Below are 6,116 nucleotides of genomic sequence, written 5' to 3' on the forward strand. Positions count from 1 at the left end.
GTAACTATCTAGGCACGTTGGTATTGCGTCAGTAGTATAAATAAAACAACTGACACATCCCAACCCCTGCAGTTATCTGCATATCCCAAAAGAGAAGAAGAAAAGAATAAAAGAAACTAAAGCAAAAATAACTGAAAAATTCTTGAATAATTGTCAGAAAGTTGTCTCTAAATTTTTGGATTCTATCTTATTCATATCTACAATAAAGGTTTAAAAATAGCTCTGCTGAAAAATTAACATTTAGTTAACTCTATACCAGTTTTAGGGCTCACCTGTCATGTGTTCCAGTCCTACCAATTCTGGAAATTGTTTGCAATTGTGTTGTTATAAATTCATGAGCCTAATGTAATTTATTTACAGAAACATTTCCTGTAACAAAAGCCTTTAACTGTACATCACCAATTTCTGCATCATATCGGTATTATTATACTATTTACTCTCGTTCACTGAGTACACAGTATTTCAAGGAAATTAGCTGTGCCTCACCCGCTATTTGCCACAGTCACATTAAATATTTTAAATGGTAGCACCGTAGCATGTTCACTTATATTAAATACGCTAATAATAACATTTCATGCAATATATATATATATATATATATATATATATATATATATATATATATATATATATATATATATATATATATATATATATATATATATACATATTGCATGAAATGTAGCATAATCCCTCCAGTGGCAAGTGAAGCATTTATCATTGTACTTATATAAGCATTATTAATAAAAAGTCACAATACCGAGGATGGAACAATACACAAATAATCCGCACATAGGAGAGAGAAATTTATGACTTATGAAGTCGTCATAATTTTTTTCAACTATGTGCGGGTTGTTTGTGTAATTACGTTGTACACTGTTACCTGACATCTTATTGCTCATGCAAAACAGATTAGCGCCTCGTAGTATATATATACCCTATATCTTGTAGGATTGTATGGTCCAGTGCGTTATAGCGTCATGAATTTTCGCTCACCATAAGGCGGGCTAAAAAACACGGGTTCGATCCCCCGGCTAGTTGCAGTGTTGTTACTGATTAAATACCACTAGTTCTTGGTTACAATATTATATCCTAAGGGATGCATTTTTCCTTGGCGTGTTTCAGGGATTAAAGCATCTTTGTCCACTAATGAAAATGTTACTGTGCGACCTTAATGACCCTCGTGCAGTCGATAGCTTTTGAACCTCATTAACCAACCATAGGCGTTTCTAATTTTTTTTCACATTCAACCTAAGGCACAAAATTGTTCTTCATACGCTGTAGGAGAGTTAGGTTCAGCTCACGATACTTGATAAGAGAAGTCTCGCCACTCAGCGTTACCCAAGCGTCTAGCTACAGCTTGTCCATGATTCGTTCCAGTTTTGTATCTGAGCGTCATTCTCTAAGATAGGAACCACTGAGGCTTCACAACACCGCGTCCAGCTGTACCGCTGGGTTGCAGGAGGGAGCCGCCACCCTCTGTTTTTTAAACCATACCACGGGCGGGATTTGAACCAGAGGTCAGAGAGTCTCAAAACTCCAGACCGTCGCGTTAGCCACCGGACCAGCTAGCCACAATAAGATTCGTCCAACTAGGTATATTTCTACACCATAGGTTATCAGGGACGATCATTGAGAGAGGGAGGTAGCCCCAGTTCCCTGGATCAAGACACTTTCACCGGAGCCATGCAATCAATCCTCCTGGAAGTGCAATCAGTGTAAAAAATTATAGAGAGAAAGAGTGAGAGAGAGAGAGAGAGAGAGAGAGAGAGAGAGAGAGAGAGAGAGAGAGAGAGAGAGAGAGAGAGAGAGAGAGAGAGAGAGAGAGAGAGAGAGAGAGAGAGAGGAGAACTCTGTAAATTAAGTACTTATAGACAACAAATTTATTTAGAGGTTACGGTTTTTTTTTCTTTGCCGACGTGGAGAAGCGATCACATGTGAAGTATCATCAAATATCCATGAAAGGCGCTAAACTCTGTCCAAAGAAAGATGCTGTGCTTCTGTGAAAGAGTTTGCTCGTCTTTAACTGAAAGGATTCAATGCTCCAAAAAAGGATTCTTATGCGTTACACGATATTTGATGCTAGGGATGTCTTCAGGTGAAGTGTTCAGGTGGGAGACTGGCTTTTGAAGATGATGTTCGTTGCTATATTCTGAAAACTTTCTCAAGCACTTCCAGTCGTTCATTTTTTTCCAGACACCTACTTGTGGTTGCAGGGGTCGATTCATAACTCGTGGCCCCACCTCTTCACTGGTCGTTATTAGGTCCGCTCTCTCCCTGCTCCATGAGGTTTATCGCATTTCTTCTTAAAGCTATGTATGGATCCTGCCTCCACTATATCACTTTCCAGACTGTTCCACTTCCTGACAACTTTATGACTGAAGAAATACTTAACATCCCTGTGACTCATCTGAGTTCTCAACTTCCATCTGTGACCCCTTGTTGCTGTGTCCCATCTCTGGAATATCCTGTCTCTGTCAATCTTGTTAATTCCTCGCAGTATTTTATGTTATCTTAGTGTGTGTGTGTGTGTGTGTGTGTGTGTGTGTGTGTGTGTGTGTAAGTGTAGGTGTGTAGGTGTGTAGGTGTGTAGGTGTGTAGATGTGTAGGTGTGTAGATGAGTAGGTGTGTAGGTGTGTAGATGTGTGTGTGCGTGTGTGTGTGTGTACTCACCTAATTGTAGTTGCAGTGATCGAGACTCAGCTCCTGGTCCCGCCTCTTCACTGAACGCTACTGGGTCCTCTCTCTCCCTGCTCCATAAGCTTTATCATACCTCGTCTTAAAGCTATGTATGGTTCCTGCCTCCACTACATCGCTCACCAGACTGTTACACTTCCAGACCACTCTATGACTGAAGAGCTGCTTCCTAACATCCCTGTGGCTCATCTGAGTCTTTAACTTCCAAGAGTGACCCCTTGTTTCTGTGTCCCCTCTCTGGAACATCTTGTCTTTGTTCACTTTGTCTATTCCACGCAGTATTTTGTATGTTGTTATCATGTCTCCCCTATCCCTCCTGTCCTCCAGTGTCGTCAGGCCGATTTCCCTCAACCTTTCTTCATACGACATTCCCCTTAGCTCTGGAACTAACCTTGTGTGTGTGTGTGTGTGTGTGTGTGTGTGTGTGTGTGTGTGTGTGTGTGTGTACTCACCTAGTTGAGGTTGCAGGGGTCGAGTCCAAGCTCCTGGCCCCTGTGTGTGTGTGTGTGTGTGTGTGTGTGTGTACTCACCTATTTGTACTCACCTATTTGTGGTTGCAGGGGTCGAGTCACAGCTCCTGGCCCCGCCTCTTCGCTGATTGCTACTAGGTCCTCTCTCTCTCTGCCCCATGAGCTCTATCATACCTCGCCTTAAAACTATGTATGGTTCCTGCCTCCACCACATCACTTTTTAGGCTATTCCATGGCCTGACTACTCAATGACTGAAGAAATACTTCCTAACATCTCTTTGATTCATCTGAGTCTTCAACTTCCAATTGTGACCTCTTGTGTCTGTGTCCCATCTCTGGAACATCCCGTCTTTGTCCACCTCGTCTAATCCGCGCAGTATTTTATATGTCGTTATCATGTCTCCCCTGACCCTCCTGGCCTCCAGTGTCGTCAGGCCGATTTCCCTCAACCTTTCTTCATAGGACAATCCCCGTAGCTCTGGGACTAGTCTTGTTGCAAATCTTTGCAATTTCTCTAATTTCCTGACGTGCTTGACTAGGTGTGGATTCCAAACTGGTGCTGCATACTCCAGTATGGGCCTGACGTAGATGGTATACAGAGTCTTAAACGAATCCATACTGAGGTATCGGAACGCTATCCGTAGGTTTGCCAGGCGCCCGTATGCTGCAGCAGTTATCTGATTGATGTGCGCCTCAGGAGATATGCTCGGTGTTATACTCACCCCCAGATCTTTTTCCTTGAGTGAGGTTTGCAGTCTTTGGCCATCTAAACTATATTGTGTCTGCGGTCTTCTTTGCCCTTCCCCAATCTTCATGACTTTGCATTTGGCAGGGTTAAATTCAAGGAGCCAGTTGCTGGACCAGGCTTGTAGCCTGTCCAGGTCTCTTTGTAGTCCTGCCTGATCCTCGTCCGATTTGATTCTTCTCATTAACTTCACATCATCTGCAAACAAGGACACTTCTGAGTCTATCCCTTCCGTTATGTCGTTCACATATACCAAGAACAGCACAGGTCCTAGGACTGACCCCTGTGGAACCCCGCTTGTCACAGGCGCCCACTCTGACACCTCGTCGCGTACCATGACTGGTTGTTGCCTCCCTGTCAGATATTCTCTGATCCATTGCAGTGCCTTTCCTGTTATGTGTGCCTGGTCCTCTAGCTTTTGCAGTAACCTCTTGTGAGGAACTGTGTCGAAGGCCTTCTTGCAGTCCAAAAATACGCAGTCGATCCACCCCTCTCTCTCTTGTCTTACTTCTGTCACCTTGTCATAAAACTCTAGTAGGTTTGTGACACAGGATTTTCCTTCCCTGAAACCGTGCTGGTTGTCAATTATACACTTGTTTCTTTCCAGGTGCCCCACCACTCTCCTCCTGATGATCTTCTCCATGACCTTGCATACTATACACGTTAGTGATACAGGTCTGTAGTTTAGTGCCTCATGTTTGTCTCCCTTTTTAAAAATTGGGACTACATTTGCCATTTTCCATACCTCAGGGAGTTGCCCAGTTTCAAATGATGTGTTGAAGATCTTTGTTAATGGCTCACACAATATCTCTGCTCCCTCTTTAAGGACCCATGGAGAGATGTTGTCTGGTCCCACCGCCTTTGAGGTGTCAAGTTCGCATAGCAGCTTCTTCACCTCCTCCTTGGTTATATGTACCTCATCCAGCACTTGCTGGTGTGCCCCCCTGCTCTGATTTCTTGGAGTCCTACTGGTTTCCACTGTAAATACCTCTTTAAATCTTGTGTTGAGCTCCTGACATACCTCTCGGTCGTTTCTTGTGAATTCCCCATCACCCTTCCTCAGTCTGATTACCTGGTCCTTGACTGTTGTTTTCCTCCTGATGTGGCTGTACAACAGCTTCGGGTCAGTCTTTACTTTTGATGCTATGTCATTTTCATATTGTCTCTGAGCCTCCCTTCTTATCTGTGCATATTCGTTTCTGGCTCTTCGGCTGATTTCTTTATTTTCCTGAGTTCTCTGTCTTCTGTACCTTTTCCATTCTCTAGTACACCTAGTTTTTGCCTCCCTACACCTTTGGGTGAACCAAGGACTCGTTCTGTTCTTCCCATTATTTCTGTTTCCCTTGGGAACAAACCTCTCCTCTGCCTCCTTGCATTTTGTTGCTACTTAGTCCATCATTTCTTGTACTGGTTTTCCTGTCAGTTCCCTCTCCCACTGAATGTCTTGAAGGAAGTTCCTAATGCCTGAGTAGTTCCCCCTTTTGTAGTTTGGTTTTTCCCAGCCTATTCCTGCTACTCTCTCCACTTGGAGCTCAACTATGTAGTCGAAGCACAGAACCACATGATCACTAGCTCCCAGGGGCCTTTCATACATGATACCCTCGATGTCCGAACTACTCATGGTGAATACAAGGTCCAACCTTGCTGGTTCATCCTCTCCTCTCTCTCTGGTAGTGTCTCTAACATGTTGATGCATGAGGTTCTCCAGTACCACATCCATCATCTTGGCTCTTCATGTTTCGGGACCCCCATGGGGCTCCAGGTTTTCCCAGTCAATCTCCTTGTGATTGAAATCACCCATAACTAGTAACTTTGCTCCCCCCATGTGTGCTGTCCTGGCCACCTCGGCTAAGTGTGTCGATCATTGCTCTGTTGCTCTCATCGTATTCTTCTCTTGGCCTCCTGCAGTTCTGTGGTGGGTTGTACATTACTGCAATTGTGTGTGTGTGTGTGTGTGTGTGTGTGTGTGTGTGTGTGTGTGTGTGTGTGTGTGTGTGTGTGTGTGTGTGTCTGTCTGTCTGTCTGTGATCTTCAACAATTATTTAATTATACCTAAATATACTTACATTATTTGTCACATTACGAGCTCACATTATTGCCAGGATTTGATAATGCAAAAATTCACTTTCCTCCCTTTCTGCAACTTCATTCATCAGGCATTCTTCAGCTCTACTCTTAAATTGATATATACTTACAACTGGCTT

The sequence above is a fragment of the Cherax quadricarinatus genome, chromosome 19 (assembly GCF_038502225.1).
Source record: "Cherax quadricarinatus isolate ZL_2023a chromosome 19, ASM3850222v1, whole genome shotgun sequence".
NCBI classification, from domain to species: domain Eukaryota; kingdom Metazoa; phylum Arthropoda; class Malacostraca; order Decapoda; family Parastacidae; genus Cherax; species Cherax quadricarinatus.